At 42.2% G+C, this 20,350-nt stretch overlaps 1 protein-coding gene and 1 long non-coding RNA gene across 13 annotated transcripts in view; one reads left to right on the top strand and one right to left on the bottom strand.

The window, feature by feature from the left end:
* The window catches only part of ITSN2 (intersectin 2), a 161,299-nt gene extending 155,201 nt beyond the window's left edge, over positions 1 to 6,098 (bottom strand). For 4 of the 11 annotated variants that reach the window (XM_019943132.3, XM_019943139.3, XM_019943144.3 and 1 more), the window contains exon 1: positions 5,458 to 5,595. The gene's annotated coding sequence lies outside the window, so the exon portion shown is untranslated. The other 7 variants (XM_019943133.3, XM_019943137.3, XM_073791693.1 and 4 more) reach the window with 7 other exon arrangements.
* LOC141276372 (uncharacterized) overlaps positions 5,740 to 20,350 on the top strand; it is a 74,353-nt gene continuing 59,742 nt past the window's right edge. For both annotated transcript variants that reach the window (XR_012325857.1, XR_012325856.1), the window contains exon 1: positions 5,740 to 5,950. This is a non-coding gene — a long non-coding RNA (uncharacterized lncRNA). The remainder of the gene's footprint in view (positions 5,951 to 20,350) is intronic.

The raw sequence follows: 20,350 nt of genomic DNA, 5'->3' as shown, positions 1-20,350 counted from the left end.
GAGGGGGTGAAGAAAGTGTCCAAATACATATTTTAAGCAAAAATAAAACGATAAAGCAACAGTTATCAGTGTCCTCCTAACTGTCGGAGCAAACCCTGCTGGGTCCTTATCTGTATGGGCTCTGCAGTTTCACACTGCCACCGTCCTTGATCATTCTTTCCCATTATCAACCTCACACTAGCCAAGCACTCCTCACACTGAAAAGTAGAAGTTATTTAAGCATATGGATTCAAAGACTTTGAAGTAATAATCCAAAGCTGTTGTTTCTTTTGCAGATATACAACATTTTCTTCTTTCAGGCTATGTTTCCCCATCTCCCCACTGCCCCAAATTAAGGGGACTAAAAGGGCAGATTCTTTGTTGGGAGATGGGATTGTGGCTAAATTCTACTCTATTTTCCAGCCTTCTTTTAGGAATGGTAAGATTAAAAATTAAGGGCTAGGGCTTCCCTGGTGGCGCAATGGTTGAGAGTCTGCCTGCCGATGCAGGGGACACGGGTTTGTGCCCCGGTCTGGGAAGATCCCACATGCCGCGGAGCGGCTGGGCCCGTGAGCCATGGCCGCTGAGCCTGCGCGTCCGGAGCCTGTGCTCCGCAACAGGAGAGGCCACAACAGTGAGAGGCCCGTATACCACAAAAAAAAAAAAAAAAAAAAAAAAAAAAAAAATTAAGGGCTAATCATCATCAAAAAATCTACAAACAATAAATACTGGAGAGGGTGTGGAGAAAAGGGAACCATCTTGCACTGTTGGTGGGAATGTAAATTGATACAGCCACTATGGAGAACAGTATGGAGATTCCTTAAAAGACTAAAAATAGAACTACCATACGACCCAGCAATCCCACTACTGGGCATATACCCTGAGAAAACCGTAATTCAAAAAGAGTCATGTACCACAATGTTCATTGCAGCTCTATTTACAATAGCCAGGACATGGAAGCAACCTAAGTGTCCATCCACAGATGAATGGATAAAGATGTGGCACATATATACAATGGAATATTACTCAGCCATAAAAAGAAATGAAATTGAGCTATTTGTAATGAGGTGGATGGACCTAAAGTCTGTCATACAGAGTGAAGTAAGTCAGAAAGAGAAAAACAAATACCCTATGCTAACACAAATATATGGAATCTAAAAACAAACAAACAAACAAAAAAATGGTTCTGAAGAACCTAGGGGCAGAACAGGAATAAAGACGCAGACATAGAGAATGGACTTGAGGACACGGGGAAGGGGAAGGGGAAGCTGGGACACAGTGAGAGAGTGGCATGGACATATATACACTATATACACTACCAAATGTAAAATAGATAGCTAGTGGGAAGCAGCCACATAGCACAGGGAGATCAGCTCAGTGCTTTGTGACCACCTAGGGGGTTAGGATAGGGAGGGTGGGAGGGAGACGCACGCAAGAGGGAGGAGATATGGGGATATATGTATATGTATAGCTGATTCACTTTGTTATAAAGCAGAAACTAACACACCATTGTAAAGCAATTATACTCCAATAAAGATGTTAAAAAAAAAATTAAGGCCTAAAAGGCTAATTTCTTTTCCAGTTACTAGGTTAAAAAAAATTTTTAATAAATAAAAAATAAAAAGGAGACTAAGTTTAGTTTTGAAATTTCTCATCGACATAAGTTGGAATAATAACAGGTAACATTTATTAAGCACTTATACTGAGCAGAAGTCACTGTGCTAAGCACCTTATATTATATACAACAGCACTATGAGTTGGTAACGTTACTTCCCCCATTTTACAGATAAGGAAACAGAAGCTTAGAAAATTAAAATAAGTTGCTCAAGGTTGCTATTTAGTGTTGGAGCTGGGAGCAGGAGGCTTAACTTGAAAGCCTGTACTCTTATCTACCACAGTTAAGATAAAAATAAATAAAATTTTCATTGAAACACATAACATGAATATGTATTAGTGAAGAAAAGGATCTAGAAAACATGAAACTGTTGCTTAAGTAAAACAAGTTAAATGTCTGCCATCTGGTATTAGATCCCTAAATGTCTACCATAATCACTGCTAAACAGCTTCACAAATAAATCAATCATTCAGTATCCTGATATAGCTGTGAAATTAATTTTTAAGTGAATCTCTCAAAATAATACATTTGCAAATGAAATATGCTGCCCTCTTAGAGTTGTAAAAATACATTATCTCTTGATGTATTCACTGCCCTACTTCTATTTCTGCTGTTTCCTCCCCCCTCCCCCACTTCCTCTCTGCCTTCAGATCCTTTAAGGCCCGTTCAGTTCCTCCTTCTCAGCAATACCTACATGCACACTCTTACTCAATAGGACTCTAACATTAGTCGCTGTGCTCTGTAGTTAAAGGATGACAAAAAGTCAGGAATGAACTCAAGTAAAAGATACAGCGTTTCTGATGCATCTTCATCTTTAGAACTATTCTTTTACAGAACTAATCCTAAACATGATTTTTCTACTTCATACTTGGAATCCACCTTTAACAATTAACACACAAAAAAATCTGCCTTTTTTAAGCTTTTCTTCATAAATAGTTATTCCATACATTTTTCCATAAATAAGGTATTGAAAAGATCAGAATATAAAAAAGAAAAACAAGAAAATGCACTGTTGTATGGTAATAAAATACCCCATTTTGAGAAATGTAATTAGTTTATTTTGAATCATTCCTGGAACTTGTTAATATAAATGCTTTACAAGTAAATATAGTATATAAAAATGCTAGTTACTTATCGATGGAATAATATGTACTTTCATTCATCTATTCAACAAATATTTATTGAATGCCCAAATAACCTTTTGTTTTTGTTTTAATTTCTGAACCAAGATGAGTGTACCAGATAAGGGAACAGGTGCTGAAGTTAGAAGGATCCTGGTTTGCAACCTGGCTCCTGTACTTACTAGCTCAGTGACCTAGAGCAGCTCAGTTAACCTAGAGTAGTCAGTTAACCTTCAGGTTAACATTTCATTTATCTATTTGATGGGAGGGAAAGAACTACTCATAGGGCACAGCACAGGGCCTGGCAGGCAGTAAGTACTCAATAAATGACAAGAATGGTAAATACATTTTAATACTGAGGAAAGAAGCTGAAAAGGGAGATGGCCAATAATGGTCTTTTTGTCTTACTAGAAAGAAATTTGTGAAACTGTATTAAAGATACAATAAAATAAAAATCTTAGGGTTATGTAAGAAAATTTCCATTTTAAAAAAGAGATATGATAAGTATATAGAGTGAAAAAACTAAAAAATAAAGATAAGGAAGAAAGAAAGAAATGGGTAAAGAAGATCTTGAAAGCTACTGAGTTTGGGTGACGGATGTATAGAGGTTCCTTTTACTATTCTGATTCTGTGAAAATACAAAAATTTTTAAAACCATAATTCCAATCCCAGCACATGCCTAACACATTTCCTCATATTCAGGAGAGATCAGGATTTTATCCTTGAGATGTGCTGAACTAACAATAGTACCTCCCTGCTCAATAATTCAGTACAGGTCAAGTTTTCTCAGACAATTCTACCTTTCGCTATAAAGGTAAACAAAAGGAACAATTACATGCATTAAAGTATAAAATGCAACCTCTTCTGAGGCTCATTAATACTACACTAAAACAGCAGCCATGCACATTTTTTCCATGTCCTCTAAAAAAACACAAAATTCTGTTTGTCCTTAAACGAAGCTTTTAAAAACAACTTGCACCTTACATACTTTTGAAATAATAAAGGATATATGTCAATCATATCTCAGTAAAGCTGGGGGAAATAAAGAAATGACAAGAAAATCGTAGGCACAGCCAAAGAAACTTAGCACATCAGAACTGCTACTATCTTTAAATTTTGAGGGACGTCATTATTAATTTATGTAAAGGTTCTACTTTATGTTTCTAGATTGCGTTTAGGTTTTACCACTGATTAACAACACAGCAAACAAGCACAGGGAGAGAGGCAATTAATTTTCTTAAGAGGCTTAAGAGGCTTAACCTACAGAGTCTAGGCTACCTAAATTAAGCTGACTGGGACAACATAAAATTTCAAGGCACACCTTGCCTATTTCTGGTTATGCAAGTAAACACTAGTAAAAAACTAGAGCATTTAGTAAAGCAAACATTTTTGTGTTAACCTTAATTCCTATCACAAAGCGGTTGGCTCCATCAAAAATATTCCTAATTCCTAAACAATACAAGTTTCAAATGAAGCATACTTGCCCTCAGCAATCATTCGACGATAAAGCACAGGATTAATAAATCCCAATACAGCATCTTTCTACAAAATGCAAGGCCATCTGCAGTTTCAGCCTCGGTTTACCCATTCACTATGCATATGCAGGCGTCTTTTAAAAAAAATTATAAAAGCAATAAACTTTACTCTGGGCCAAGAGATTACATCTCTCCGTGCTTCCTGTACACCCTGGGAAGTCAATAACACTAAAGTCAAATTGTAACATTTCCCAACTTTGGTTTAAGGTGAGCGGTGGACGCCGAGCATCCGCCCACTGGCCTCTCGTGACTCGGGCTACTTTGACGCACCAGGATGCGGCTCACCTGACATTCCGCACCAACCCTTACCAGGAAGGAAAACCAACTCCGTGAAAATAAAATGGGGCTCCGAGGAAGCATGCGGGTGCCCCTCAGGGCTGTCTCTCTTCTGCCCGCACCCCGAAAGCGAGGGGGCTACGCCGCCCTCGGCCCGCCGCGGCGTCCGCACCTGCCAGAAGAGGCCGCGGCCGGGGGCCGGAGCTCGGCCGTGGAGAAGAGGCAGCCCGGCCCCGGCCCCTCGTCGTCCGCCCTGGCCCCGCCGCGGGGGCAGGAACCCGGCGCCAGAGGTTTCCGCCCGGCGCCGCCAAGCCCGCCAGGGGCCTAGCTCGGGGGCCGCCCGGGCTCCCGAGGGCCCGTCCGCGTCGTGCGGGGCGCCCAGCCCGGCCCGCGAGCCTCCCCGCGGCGGACGCGGCGGCGTCCGCACCTGCCCCGCGCCCTGCGGCAGGCCCGGCAGCAGCTTCACCCACCTGGCGCGCCACCGCGCCTCCCGCACGTCACAGCGCGGTCCCGCGCCCCTCGGCACCAGCGGCGCGGGCGCGGGCGGACGCCGGGAGACCCTGCCCAGCAGCCGCCGCCGCCGCGGCCGCTTCGTAGTCAGGCTGCCGCCAACGAACCTGTTGCGCAGCCTGTCACGGCTGCTCGGGCTCCGCGGCGCCGCCTCAGCCCCACAACAACATGGCGGCCGCGGCCTCCGCAGGAAACCGGGGGGCGGGGTGGGAGGCGACGGTCCGGGCGGCTGACTGCCCGCCCGCTGCCGGGCACCGACTCCCCCACCCTCGGGAACCCGAAATTGGCCCGGGCGCGGCTTCTCACCCCCAGAGCCCCAGGGCAGCGGACCCCGCGGGCCTGGTCCTAGTGTTCCGCTCTCCCCTCGGGGAAGCCCCGAAGCCCGGACGCGGCAGCCCTTCCTGGAGGGGCGCCTACCCACCTGGCTCCTCCTCCGCGAGGTGACATGTTGAGGCTGGGTGGTGCTTTTCCCGCCACCGCAGACCCCACAGTTTTGGAAAAGGGCCAAACGGTGTATGGTGCGTGCCTGCTGCACCTCCCGTGGCGCTCTCCCTGGAGCCTTCTAACTCACTACAGTATCTTCGCCGACCTGGGAGCTCGATTCCCCTGGAATGGGGGGTGGGGCGGGAGGAGGTTGTTCCCACCCTTGCTCATGGGTGTGTTACAGGCCTTTCCCTCAGGTAGCGCAGAAGGACTCACTGTACCCAACGGTCGTCCATGCAGCGTTCCTCACCCTCCTCCATCACAAACAAAAAAGGGCAAGAGAGGGGCCTTCCAACCCTCATCCACGCTCAGAGCAACTGCCCCGTATACTCTGGCCGAGCAGTAAGAAATTAGTCACCTCTCCGTGAACTCCACCACCTGAGGGTCTGCGGATGCTGGACGTTCTTCCCCGCCTGATAGCTGCCTGACAGGTGAAGCTCAAATTGTGTCTCTTTTTTCTCCCCTTTCAGCTCCTAGTTTCTTCGCAAAAGCCTAGATAACACAAGTCACCGCCATTTATGGAGGTTTTGCCCGTGACACAGCGCTCCTACAAGAGAAAGCCTTTTTGTTAGTTGGGGTTAGAGGAGTCGGTGGTTCCTCTGGGCATAACAAGAGTGGGGGTACGAGACCCAAGAGCTCTGTTGGCTTTCAGAGGCAGGGGCGGGGCTGGTCCCATGTGCAAAACTCATATCCCCATGACTTGTTGGAAACGGAGAAATCTGTGCAGATCAGATGATCCCGTGGCTTGCTTTCATTCTACCTGTTGGGGCATGTGAAGGTAGCAAGGCTGGCTTGAGAGGCATGACTCCAAAGCCCAGGCCTATCTGAACTAGTCAACCAAGTCATGTGAGGAACTTAGCACACATCAGAGATGATAAACAGGCTTTTCCTGCTCTCATACTCAGTGTTTTTCCTAACTCTTGGGTTTGGACCTGACCAAGACCTGACAGGTCCTGAGCTTCAGTGACACAGAGAGACCTGACTCCTTTGCATTAGCCTAGGAAGTCCTTTATCTACTAGAGACCAGTCAGTCTAACCCTTATCTGCTGGGGGCTAATCAGTCTGCAAACAAACCACCCAAGCTAGAGGTAGCACTCTTGAGCACATGGTCTCATTCCCTTGACAGACATCACCAGTTAATTGTGATTCCTTTCAGAGCCCCTACTTCGGTCCAGGCCTCTGAATCCTTCTCAACATAGTGCTCCAGAGAGTTGGCTTGTAAGGTGAAACCTGTTTGTTTTTTTGCGGTTCGCGGGCCTCTCACTGTTGGGGCCTCTCCCGTTGCGGAGCACAGGCTCCGGACGCATAGGCTCAGAGGCCATGGCTCACGGGCCCAGCCGCTCTGCGGCATGTGGGATCTTCCCGGACCGGGGCACGAACCCGTGTCCCCTGCGTCGGCAGGCGGACTCTCAACCACTGTGCCACCAGGGAAGCCCGAAACCTGTTTTTAATTCCCGATAGGCAGATTGTTAGCCAGTCTCCATTTCCCTCCCATCATTTGATCAATGTCATTTGTGTTTCTGGGTTCTGGACCAGACCTGATGCAATTCACCCTGAGTCCTCTTTCTTTCTGAAGGAGGAGCCAAATCCTTGGCAAGACAGAAATGAACTTTATAGAAAGGAATGGTTATAAAGAAGTAAAAAACATTTTAAAAGTCTTCGTAAAATGACCAAAAAGCTAAGAACCTCTGATGGAAATTGAGGTCCTGAATACAACTGGGAGCCTATAGTACCCCAAACACTAAAACAATTATATCCCAGGGTTCCATTCAGAGCTCTGAGGCCAGTTTGTCCATCCTATCCTACCCTTCAGCATTGATGATTCACTAGGTGGTACCTCCACCATCCCAGTTCTTTGACTTCCTCTTCTCTCCTTGGAACTGTATCTATAATTTCTCTCCTTAGTATTTCCCAAATCCCACCATCTCTTTTTTTCATCTCCAGCACCAACTGGAAATCAGATACCTGGAGGAACTAAGTAGTACCTAAGGCATATAGATGTACCGGCCAAGTCTAAAGAAGTTTAGGAATTATTGTAGGGTGAGAAGTTGGGTAGGGGGCTAGGTATGTTGCATTTCTCTTCCCCAAGTTCTGCCACAATTTAGGATAGATTCAAGGCGTGTTGCTGGTAACCTAGCTTTTACCATGGGAGCATTTAATCTCAATCTGTTTTCCTTCCCTGCACTGATCCTCCCTCCCAACCATATATATCCTATGTTCTAGCAATCTCTGTTTCTGTTAGTTTTCAAAGATTCTGTCCTTCACCCCATTCCTACCCAGTCAACCCACATAAAAATTCATAGTAATGGAAAGAGGCTAGAGTAGAGTACAGAAGCAATTCCAGACTCTAAGCATCTCATAAGATCAATATAGAGTAGGAAGAACTTGGAGCTCATATGTAATACCTCTACTAGTAATAAATCTCCCAAGACAGTGGTGTAAACAATTTATAAAGAAATTAAGAGAAAAGGGGCAAAAAATAGTTTTTAAATTTACTCAGAAACTTATTTTTGATGTGCTTCATTCTTTCCTGATGATCCAAGTTTCCATCTGATAATATTTCTCTTTAACTGAAGAAGTTCTTTTAGTGTTTTTTATAGTGCAGGTGTGTTGGCTACAAATCCTTTTAGTTTTATTTTATCTGAAAATATTTTTGTTTTGCTTTCATTCTTGAATGATATATGCCCTGAATATAGAGTTCTGGATTGACAGGGGAGTTATTTATTTATTTATTTAAAAATTATTTATTTATTTTTGGCTGCGTTGGGTCTTCATTGCTATGCACAGGCTTTCTCTAGTTGCCAGGAGTGGGGGCTACTCTTCGTTGCAGTGCACAGGCTTCTCATTGCGGTGGCTCCTCTTGTTACAGAGCACGGGCTCTAGGCACGCAGGCTTCAGTAGTTATGGCACACAGGCTCAGTAGTTGTGGTTTGTGGGCTCTAGAGCACAGGCTTAGTAGTTATGGCACACAGGATTAGTTGCTCCGTGGCATGTGGGATCTTCCTGGACCAGGGCCCGAACCCGTGTCTCCTGCATCGGCAGGTTTATTCTTAACCACTGCGCCACCAGGGAAGCCCAGGGGGGTTTTTTAGTTTCAGCATTTTAATGATGTTTTTCCATTCTCTCTGACCTCCATGGTTTCAGATGACTGTTGGCTGTTGAGCAGATCATTTTTTTTCTCTGTGTAATATGTTATTTTCTCTTGCTGCTTTCAAGAGTTGCTCTTTGGCTTTGGCTTTCAATAATTTGACTCTGATGTACATCAGTGTGAACTTTTTTGTGTTTATTCTGCATGGTGTTCATTTGTAATCTTGTATCTGCAAGTTTCTGTCTTTCATCAAATTAAGAAAAATCTTAGCCTTTATTTTTTAAAATACTTTTTTTCTGCCCCATTCTCTCTCATCTCCTTCTGGCATTCCAGTTACATGTATATTTGACTATTTGATACCATCTGGGGTTCATGTAAAATGTGCTTTAGCAGTGGAGCAGTGTTCCACACTGAACACCAGAAAAACCTGGCTCTACCCTCCTGATCCTCAGGGCATCTGGAGATAGAAGTGGTGGGCAGTATGATTCTAAAGCTGTGCCCCCTCTACCTTCTGTCTTCGGTAGGAGTTAATCTGCCTCTACTGTTAGCAACTGTACTTTCCAGCTAGGGTGTCTCTTCTGTTCTCCTGTAGAAAATAACACAACCTCACAGTCTTTCCGTGCAACTACCAAACACACACACACACACACACACACACACACACACACACACACACACACACATACTTATATACTGTCACATTGATTTTATCCCTTCTGAGAAATAGATGGAAAGTAAGGTTTGTCCCTTTTTTAGTTTCTTTTTCCTCTTAAAGCTCACACGAAAGAATAGATGTGCTGACTGGTCCTTTGCATAAAGAACTAAAGTCAAAGTTAACCTGGGAAACCAAGCTGAGGCTGCCCTAGTTTCTGAATATAAAAACAGATGAAAGCAGGCCAGGAATAGGGGAGGTCAGGGTCCAGGAAAAGGCCTTGGGCTTCATTTGACACCTACAGATGTACCTCATTTTATTGCACTTTATTGTGCTTCACAGATACTGCCATTTTACAAATTGAAGTTTTGTGGCAACCCTGCATATCAAACAAGTCTATCGGAGCTGTTTTTTCAAAAGTATTTGCTCATTTTGTGTCTCTGTGTCACATTTTAGTAATTCTCACAATATTTCAAACCTCATTATTATTTATTGTGGTGATCTGTGATCATGATCTTCGATGTTACTGCTACAACTTGCTAAAGACTTGGATGATGGTTAGGATTTTTAACAATGAAGTATTTTTTACTTAAAGTATGTACTTTTTAAGGCATAATGCTATTGCACACTTAATATACTACAGTGTAATGTAAACATAATTTTTATATGCACTAGGAAACCAAAAAATTTACTTTATTGCAATATTTGCTTTATTGTGGTGGTCTGGAACTGAACCCTCAAAATTCCCAAGGTATGCCTGTATTTGCTGATTCATTAATCTGATATTTGTGTTCCTTTGGTAAATAGTTATTAAGAACCTATTGTGTTCCAGCTACTCAACACAAGGAGTTAGCAAGGAAGTAGCACTAGTGGGGAGCAGTTGAGACTCAATTTAGAGGAATGGTCAGTGGGGCAAACTTGTTCCTTTGCTCTTATCTTAGCTTCTTGACCTCCCATACCCTAATCTGGAGCCCTAGAGAAGATGAGAAACAGAGAAGTGGAAATAGGAGTGACTTTAGGGGAAAAAGGAGGGAAGTTCCCTAGTGTGAAGGAAGGAATGTTCTCATTATTGGGGTACTTGTTCCCTGCAAAATTTGTGACTCTGGCTTAAGGCCTGATGGTACCGGAAAGGCAGTACCAGGCAAACTAGAAGGGGAAGTTAACCAGACTTGGCCCTGGGCCAGCACTGCAGGGTAGAGCCAAAGGCCAGACTGGGGTGAGGCCCTGGAGGCTCTGGACAGGGTATATGCCCATTCATGACTGAAGCACCAGGGGCTTCCAGGCTGGCAGGTATAGCTCAGCAAAAGGGAATCCAGCCTGTATTCAAGAGTCAGACATGTGGATGTCTGGCAGATTTGTCCAGCTGTCTGTTTAGTTTACTGTTGCTGTCTCCAGCACAAACCTGGAGTGATACCGGTTTCCTTCTTGTAATAACGTAACTAATATTTATATGGCGCTTTGTACTTAACAGAGTAATTTTATTTCATTTAATCCTCACAGCAGTCCTAGAGAGCAGGCTAAAGTTCTGTTTGTGATTATCTAACTTTGGTTGGTATGAAGAAAAGGAGGTAGAGTCAGGCATAAGCCTTGTGTTGGGAATTTCCCCATGCAGAGTTGTGATTTTTCCCCCCCTTTTAAATAGAGGAACACAAGCCATGCTATTCTGTGTTCAGAAAGCAACAATGTTTTAGTTTAGTTTTTTTTTTAATATTTATTTATTTATTTTGGCTGCACTGGGTCTTAGTTGCAGCATGCAGACTCTTAGTTGTGGCATACATGCAGGATCTAGTTCCCTGACCAGGGGTCTAACCTGGGCCCCCTGCATTGGGAGCGCAGAGTCTTACCCACTGGACCACCAGGGAAGTCCCAACAATGTTTTAGTTTAAAATATACAGTAGATCAGATCATTTTGTACTACTTGGCCCAGACTGGTGGGACAAACAATTTTTATTTCTAGTATTGCCATTTTCTTCTCCCTAAGTAAGTTATCTTGAGCCAGTGAAATATAAGATAACTGCCGCTATCCCGACCTTATGCCCACTCTCAGGAGAGAGAGATTGAGTAACCATCCTTGCTTTGGAGCCATAACAGTATAGGAGTATAGACTTCATGCCAATAGGAAGCCACAGTTTGCTTGTTTAGGTGATATAATTGATTCCTTTTAGTGTAGTTTTCATTTCAGTTGTGTTGTTCATCTCTGTTTGTTTCTTCTTTAGTTCTTCTAAATTTTTGTTAAACGTTTCTTGTATCTTCTCCATCTGTGCCTCCATTCTTTTTCTGAGCTCTTGGATCACCTTTACTTTTATTACTCTGAATCCTTTTTCCGGTAGATTGCCTATCTCCACTTCACTTAGCTGTTCTTCTGGGGTTTTGTCTTGTTCCTTCATCTGGGATATATTCCTCTGCCATCTCATTTTGTCTAACTTTCTGTGATTGCAGTTTCCATTCTGCAGGCTGCAGGATTGTAGCCTGGCTCCTGTCTGTCCCCTGGTGGATGAGGCTGTCTAAGAGCCTTGCACAGGCTTTGTGGTGGGAGGGACTGGTACCTGCCCACTGGTGGGTGGAGCTGGGTTTTGTCCCTCTGGTGGGCAGGACCCTGTCAGGGTGTGTGTTTATTGGGCAGCTGTGTGCTTAGGAAGACTTTAAGCAGCCTGTCTGCTGATGGTTGGGGCTCTGTTCCCACCCTGTTGGTTGTTTGGCCTGAGGTGTCCCAGCAATGGAGCCTCTAGGCTGTTGGTTAGTGCCAGGTCTTGAGAAAATGGTGGCCTCCGAGAGGGCTCACTCCCCGCAGTGAGCCACAGCTGCCCCCCACCCCGCCTCTGCAGGAGACCCTCCAATACTAGCAGGTAAGTCTGGCCCAGTCTCTTATGAAGTCACTGCTTTTTTCCCCTGGGTCCTGGTGCACGTGAGACCTTGTGTGTGCCCCCCAAGAGTGGAGTTTCTGTTTCCCCCAGTCCTATGGAATTCCTGCAATCAAACCCCGCGGCCTTCAAAGCCAGATTCTCTGGGGGTTACTCCTCCTGTTGCCAGACCCTTAGGCTGGGGAGCCTGACATGGGGCTCAGAGCTTTCACTCCTGTGGGAGAACTTCTGTGATATAATTATCTTCCAGTTTGTGGGTCGCCCACCCGGCATGTATGAGATTTGATTTTATCACAGTTGCACACCTCCTACTGTCTCATTATGGCTTCTTCTTTGTCTTTGGATGTAGGGTATCTTTTTTGGTAGTTTCCAGTGTTTTTTTGTCGATGGCTGTTCAGCAGTTAGTTGTGATTTTGGTGTTTCTGTAAGAAGAGGTGAGCTCATGTCCTTCTACTCTGCCATCTTGTCTGTGATCCAAGGTGATATACTTGAAACTTGCCCTGTCTTGACTTCCCTCAAGAACAAGATGAACATTTAAAAATTAGAGCAATGGGGGCTTCCCTGGTGGCACAGTGGTTGAGAATCTGCCTGCTAATGCAGAGGACACGGGTTTGAGTCCTGGTCTGGGAGGATCCCACATGCCGCGGGGCAACTAGGCCCGTGAGCCACAACTACTGAGCCTGCGCGTCTGGAGCCTGTGCTCCACAACAAGAGAGGCCGCGACAGTGAGAGGCCCGTGCACCGTGATGAAGAGTGGCCCCCACTCGCTGCAACGAGAGAAAGCCCTCGCACAGAAATGAAGACCCAACACAGCCAAAAATAAGTAAGTAAATAAATAAATAAGCCATTAAAAAAAAAAAACTAGAGCAATGAAATCACTGCCCAAAATGAGGTCAGCAACCTGAAGTCAGTTGCCACCCTCATCCACCCTTCCAGGAGAATTTTCTGCCTTGGAGGTTAGGATTGGGTACCGGTGTTATTTGCCATTTCTGGTTTTTTTCCTTTTGTGTTGCATGTATCCAATAAACATTTCCCCCCATTTCTAGTATCTAGTTTTAAAGTGCTTAATTCAGTAGACACGTGTAGAAGCACAAGAAGAGACAAAAATAGACTGCTTGCAAATTAATTTAACCTCAGAAGCCATTCTTCAACAGGTGGATATTTTTGGCTTTTTTTACAAATGAAAAATGTGTCAGAAAATCTACAGCCCTTGAACAAAGCCATTCAGCCATAAGTGCTAAGAATGGCTGGTATCCAGTTCTAATATTTAACAATCACCACCACCATTGTTTGCTGAGCATGCCAGTCACTCATATAGTCTCCAATCCTTAAGATAACAGTGTATAGTGGGTATTATAAACCTCATTTCACAGGCAAAGAAATTGAAGTTTAGAGGAATTGGATCATTTTCCCACAGTCACATATTTAGGAAGTGGAAGAGCTAGAAGTTAACTCCTGACTTTTATGACTCTCAAGTCTGTGCTCTTTATGAGACTTCCTCTCACTATATTACAGTGTCAATAATTTCTCTGTTTTTGTATTAAATGTGCACAAGTAACAACTTCCAAAATTATTTATCTTAGAAGAACATTTACCCAAAATATGAAGATGCAAATAGTAGGTCAAGCTCCTCTTTACAGTCAGACACACTGCGTGTTACTCCTGGAGCTTGGGATTCCTCCCTCTGCAGCCAGGGCCTCATGTCACCATGCAATTGCCCCTTCTCTATGTTGGCCACAGACTTCCAGGATGTGACTTACATGGGCTTATTTCTTAGATTCCTTTAAGAGTCTGTCATGTAAATAACATAACTCTTTAGGAAAGAGAATCCACCCGATCATTTGAAGAGGAGAGGCAGCAATGGCCTTAAGATGTACACTCCGTCTGGCCAATGTGAGCCATAATAACTAATTAAATGAACATCTTGCCATTCATGACCACCCACACTGACCCGAAGTAATTTAGTAAGGTTGGATTACTCAAAATACTTAGAAAAGCTTCATTACATTCCAAATAGGCAGTTTAAGGAAAATGAAATCTTCTCAATGGCTGTGTCTGGTTTTAATTCTGTGAAATGATCTTATCTAATTACAAACCATTTTTGTTCTTCTTTATTGAGGTATAATTTGCAGGCGGTAAAGTACACACATCATAAATTTGCCAGCTCCCAGATTTTATGTCAGTAAAATCACACAGTATGTACCCATCTGTGCCTGGCTGCTGCTGCTTCTTTTTTTTTTTTTTGCGGTACGCGGGCCTCTCACTGTTGTGGCCTCTCCCGTTGCAGAGCACAGGCTCCAGACGCGCAGGCTCAGCGGCCATGGCTCACAGGCCCAGCTGCTCCGCGCCATGTGGGATCTTCCCGGGCCGGGGCACGAACCTGTGTCCCCTGCATCGGCAGGCGGACTCTCAACCACTTCGCCACCAGGGAAGCCCCCTGGCTTCTTTTATTCGATGTTGTAAACAATCCACTTTGAAGCAACAGAATTTTTACCACACTTTTGAAATAGTCTGCCTAGAATTTACTCATTTGTGGGAAGAGGAACTAGAAAAGATTTCAGACTGTCATTTTTAAGAGATCGCCTTTTCTCTCATTTTCATCAAGAGGTATTTAATGAAAACCTTTGTGTAAATGTTATGCATCCATCTGTCTGTCCATCTCTCACTTTGGTCTGAGAAATAATTTCAAGTTCTTTCTTTTGCTGCATTAAGAATTTTCAGTTCTGTGTTCTGGAAAATGCCAGCATTGTTTTGGTACTTAAGAGGGTTGTTGACCAAACTCCCCATAGCCAGCAAGTCTTAACTCTCTACAATGTTCTTTTCCTAGAATTCAATTTTTTCTTCAGAGAAAGGGGGTTGATTTTGTTTTTATTACCCAAATAACATTGTATCAATAATTATAAATAAATTTAGAATTACATCTAGATTCTAAATAATGCAGTTGCACCATTCCAACAAATTAAACTTTCATTCTACTTCTGGGACTTGTGTATATGGATATATATTTATTAATTGACTGTAGTCATAGTGTAATATAATTTTATTTTCAGCTTTTTTTCACTTAACATTATGTCATAATTATTTTCCTACAATAGTATATTTTCTATATTTTCCATATTTATCTTCTTTAGAAAGTACATATTGGGGGCTTCCCTGGTGGCGCAGTGGTTGAGAGTCCGCCTGCCGATGCAGGGGACACAGGTTCGTGCCCCGGTCCGGGAAGATCCCACATGCCGCGGAGCAGCTGGGCCAGTGAGTCATGGCTGCTGAGCCTGTGCGTCCGGAGCCTGTGCTCTGCAATGGGAGAGGCCACAACAGTGAGAGGCCCGCGTACCGCAAAAAAAAAAAAAAAGTGCATATTATGTATTGAATGAAGTACCATAATTTACTTAAGGATTCTCCTGCTATTGGCTGATTTTAATTTTTTATTATTATAAATAACTTGTATAAATTTTTAAAAATATTTATTTGGTTTCACTGGGTCTTAGTTGCGGCAGGCAGCCTCCTTAGTTGTGGCTCGTGGGTTCCTTAGTTGTGGCATGCGAACTCTTAGTTGCAGTATGCATGTGGGATCTGGTTTCCTGACCAGGGATCGAACCTGGGCCCCCTGCATTGGGAGCACAGAGTCTTACCCACTGTACCACCAGGGAAGTCCCAACATGTAATTTCTAAACACCTAAACACAGATAAAAAACATTTCACAGTAAACATTTTCATAGATATCATTTTTTCTTCTTTTGGTGTCCATCCTTAGAATTAATCCTCAGAACTTTACTGCAGCAAAATAATTATTGACAGTTTCTACAAAAATATATTTATTTAATCTGCCATAGCAGCATAGGAATATACCAGTTTCATTACACCCTCATCAAAAGTATATTTCATCTACATTTAAACTTTTTAATTACTAGGCAAAGTAATCTTTCAACTTGTTTTTCTTAGATCAGTCCTGATGATCAACATTTTTGTTACTTTTTATTAATAAAGTTAATTTTTTTCTCCTATGAACTATTCACATTCTCTGTCCATTTATATATTATGGTATTCCTATTTTACCAATTCATATGAATTCTTTATATAATATATACAAAAGAGGGTTGTTTTAAAGTCATCATTTAGTCATTGTCTCATTGGACAGATTATTTTATTCTCTACTTACCAGATAACATGGATTGATTCTTATTTATCTTTCAATATTCTTGCTTATCTAGAAATGTTTAGCGTGTGCCTTTTATATGCCAAGAATGTGCTAAGCGAAGAGGATATAGCAGTAAACAAGATAACATGGTGCCTGCTCATATTAGATGTTCAGTAAATGTCACTGGATGCTGAAAAAATAAGTGTTATAACAGAATAATGTCATCTACATTTCAGCAAGGTAATTATTGTTGAGTAATTCTCAGGAGTCCTTGAGGAGGTTTCTAAGATTCTCCCACCTGATCAGAATAGTCAGGTGGTTCTTTTCCAAGTTCTATTTTTAAAACTTTTTTCTAAGATATATGTACTAACAGTACTACTTTGTAGAAGTTATCTTTTACTACTTTGTATGACCTGTTTGAACACAAGCTGCTGGTGGTAACCTAGGAGAGGCCCAGTTTGTTTTCATTGTATAGTACTACTCTATGCAGTAGAACTCTTAAAACATAATAAAAATCTTTGTTTTTACAAATTTAAGTTCAGTGTTTTCTAAGGCTTTTGATACATTGAAAATAATGTTATGCTGGGCAAGTATATTTATCAAATTCCTACAGAGAATAGCTCCTTTGATGAAGTCTACTGAACGAAGCTTCTTTACCTATAGGTTCACCGTGGTGAGATTTTTTCCATGTGTTTCAAAGGGACTTAGTCCCACCCTAATAATTTAGGCAAATGCTTTTCTTATATCTTTGTATAAGGAAACATAAAACTCTCAGTTCCATGTCAGAGTGACCAGGTTGAGTTAAGATGTTTGGTTGGAAATAACAGGAGTCAACTCAAGGGGCTTAAGCAAAAAAAAAAAAAAAAGTATATATTCTATATAAGGTTATAGGAGGGCACAGTGTTGAATGCTGAATAGGCACCCTCTCTCTCTCATCTCTGCACTTGTGCTTCATTTTCTCTCTGTAGACTGACTTCCTATCCTTTTCCAGTTCTCCTCGCAAGGTGGAAGATGCCCTCACCTCATTCCCACCCCACCCCCACCTCCATGTTCTAGATCTAGTCACCTAAGGAAAGGTTGAATTGCTCAGTTCTGATTTCAGATTTCTTGGGATGAGACTCTGATTGGTCCAGCTTGGGTCAGGTGCCCACTCTTGGCCCGGTCAGCTGTGGTCAAGGGGGTGGGATCAAGCTGTATAAACAAGTCTGACTCAGCTCCACTCTTGTGATTTTGGGGTTGTAGTGTCTGGAGGCCAAGGGGAAAGGAGGAGCAATAGGAACAGACAGATACCACAAAAGATGTCTCCTGCAATATTTTTGTCAGACAGACATATTGGTACTGATGGCTGGTTTTTTTAAAAAAATTATTTATTTATTTATTTTTGGCTGTGTTGGGTCTTCGTTTCTGTGCGTGGGCTTTCTTCTAGTTGCGGCGAGCGGGGGCCACTCTTCATCGCGGTGTGTGGGCCTCTCACTGTCGCGGCCTCTCTTGTTGCGGAGCACAAGCTCCAGACGCACAGGCTCAGTAGTTGTGGCTCACGGGCCTAGTTGCTCCGCAGCATGTGGGATCTTCCCAGACCAGGGCTCGAACCTGTGTCCCCTGCATTGGCAGGCAGATTCTCAACCATTGTGCCAACCAGGGAAGCCCATGGCTGGTTTTTTTAATGAAAGAAAAATAAATATTAAAATCTCTTTGCAGTATTCTACTATCTTTGGGGCTCTTCTTACAACAGCTTGATATATTTTAGTTCACTGAGATGACTGAGGAGAATCTAAGTAATATCAAAGGGTTTTATGTTGCTGTTTGATATTTTTCGTTTGGGACAACACGAGAGAGTAACTGAAATTATATTACAACTCTAGTGTTCTCTCTTTAAGTTAAATGTTCTTCCCATGAACAGTGGCATTATTAGAAGATTAAAACAAAAATACAAAATTCTACCTTCAAACCAGCAAATAATTCTGGTTAGAATTTTGGTAACTTCTTAGGGATTTATAAAAAAAAGTTTCCTGAAGTTTGTGTCTTTCAAGTTTAGCCTTGCTTTTAATTTGATGCAGTGTATAGTCTGAATTGATTTGTTTTTGTAATCTGTGTCATACGCCTTGGGGCAGGGATCAGGTTTTGACATGTAGTTTGGTACTTTATACTGCACTCTCAATACTTAGAAAATAATGATTAACAGTTAGGTGTTGGGTTTTGGGCACAAAACCCTAACTATAAGTAAAATTAACTTTAAGAGCTATTTTGGTGTATGTTGAAAGCGAGATATGAAAAACTTTTTATGGCTTCTTAGAAGGAGTCAAGAATGTTCCAGTGGCTGAAACATGTTGAAATTTAGAATACATATATGTAATTGCCTGATGAATGTGAATGTCTGGTGGTTTTAACGTTAAAAGTTCTAAAAACACTTATACTAGAATTAGTATCACCAAGGTTGGATAAAGAGTTTAGAGGCCCTAAACTCATGTGTGAAATTTAAAAAAAAAAACAACAACACAGACACCAAAATATACTAAACCTTAAAGTAAACATCAGGAAATCCAATAAGTTCTATGGTTTGTTTGTTTTGTAAGTTTGCATGATGACTGTTTGAATGACTTTTTAAAAAAACTCTCAAATATTGAAGTATATCCAAATAGCTGTGTGTGTATGTGCACGCACAAGCACTGCTAGCACCCTAAGGATTGCTTAGTTTGCCTTTTGGATGATTCACAGTAGGTACACCATGTTCTTAGAATGTTAAGTAGATTGTGTGGACTTTGGTTCCAATTACCGAAAATTTGGATAGCTAAGTTGGCAACCAAGGAAGCTACACCAGGGGGCAACTCCTTTATGACCACTTCAAGAGAGAGAGCTGGGCCCGGTGTCTTCTGCCTCATGTGGTAGAGGCTCAGTTTCATATTTGAGCATAAAAATTTTACCCCAGAGTGGTACTGGTTGAAGAGCAAGTGAGCAGTTGTAGAAGGCCTTGTGTGATGGTTCCTAACTTCTTCACCAAAAACCCTTTCCATTATTTCCCCTTTAGATTTGGAATATTTTTTCCTAATTAAAAAAATACATTTACTGTATAAAATTTGTTGTATGTCAGTGTATAAATAAGACGCCTTTTTAAGAAAGGGAAATTAAGAAAATAAGATAATCTTCAGAGTTAAAGTACATAAATACAAAATTGCAGAGAAGAAAATAGACGAAATTTACTTTAGAGAAATGGAATGGCTCCAGATCTGAGCAAATTATGATAGTATATGTTGAGGGCATAATTGGAGGGAAATGGAGATTTGTTAGTCTGGAGACATTTTTATAAAAGAGCATCTGAGATGACTTTTGGCAGTGTCCATCCAATTACTACTGTCCTGGGAAGAGAAAATCTCACACTTGTGGTAGTTATGGTTTCATCAGAAAGACCATGTTTATTGAGGAGAAGAGTACTAATGCCAGGTCGCATTAAACTTAAGTTACTACCTGCCCTTGGTATGATTCCAGTCTAAGTAAACAACATTCTAATCATAATTTGATTCCCTATGTAGTTCACCCCACAGGGAAAAAAATGTGCTGGTCATGCTTAGACTACTATTCTGGCCCATGTGACTGTGATAATTCTCAGCACAAATTAATACATTATCCGAGTTTGTTCATCAACCTCTGTAAATTTGGTTAATGTGAGGGATGATCCCGAATGGGCTGACAAATGGGCTTTTGAAGCCAGCAAGACTGAGAGCCAAGGAACCTCACCAAAGAGTATGGCCTTTAGACTCTTGGAGGGCGGAGGATGTGTCCAACTCATCTCTATCCCCAGCTTGTAGCACAGGGCCTTGGCACCCAGTAGAAACTGTGTTCATTTATCTGAACGAGATACTCCTTAATGTTAAAGCCTATTTTATAATTGCAATCTCATTTTATAATTACTCAAAAGTATAATTTACCAATCAGAAATTTTTTTAAAACTTTAAAAAATTTACTTTGGTAATATACATTTTGGAGAAAATATATAAAATAGATATAAGTGAAAAGAAAAAGACTAACCATCCAAATTCAATTACTTGGAGAAAGCCATTGTTAACATTTTGGTGTATACCCTTTCAGACATTTTTT

This window comes from Tursiops truncatus, chromosome 14, assembly GCF_011762595.2.
Source record: "Tursiops truncatus isolate mTurTru1 chromosome 14, mTurTru1.mat.Y, whole genome shotgun sequence".
Taxonomy (NCBI): domain Eukaryota; kingdom Metazoa; phylum Chordata; class Mammalia; order Artiodactyla; family Delphinidae; genus Tursiops; species Tursiops truncatus.
This window is presented reverse-complemented; position numbering and strand designations above follow the sequence as displayed.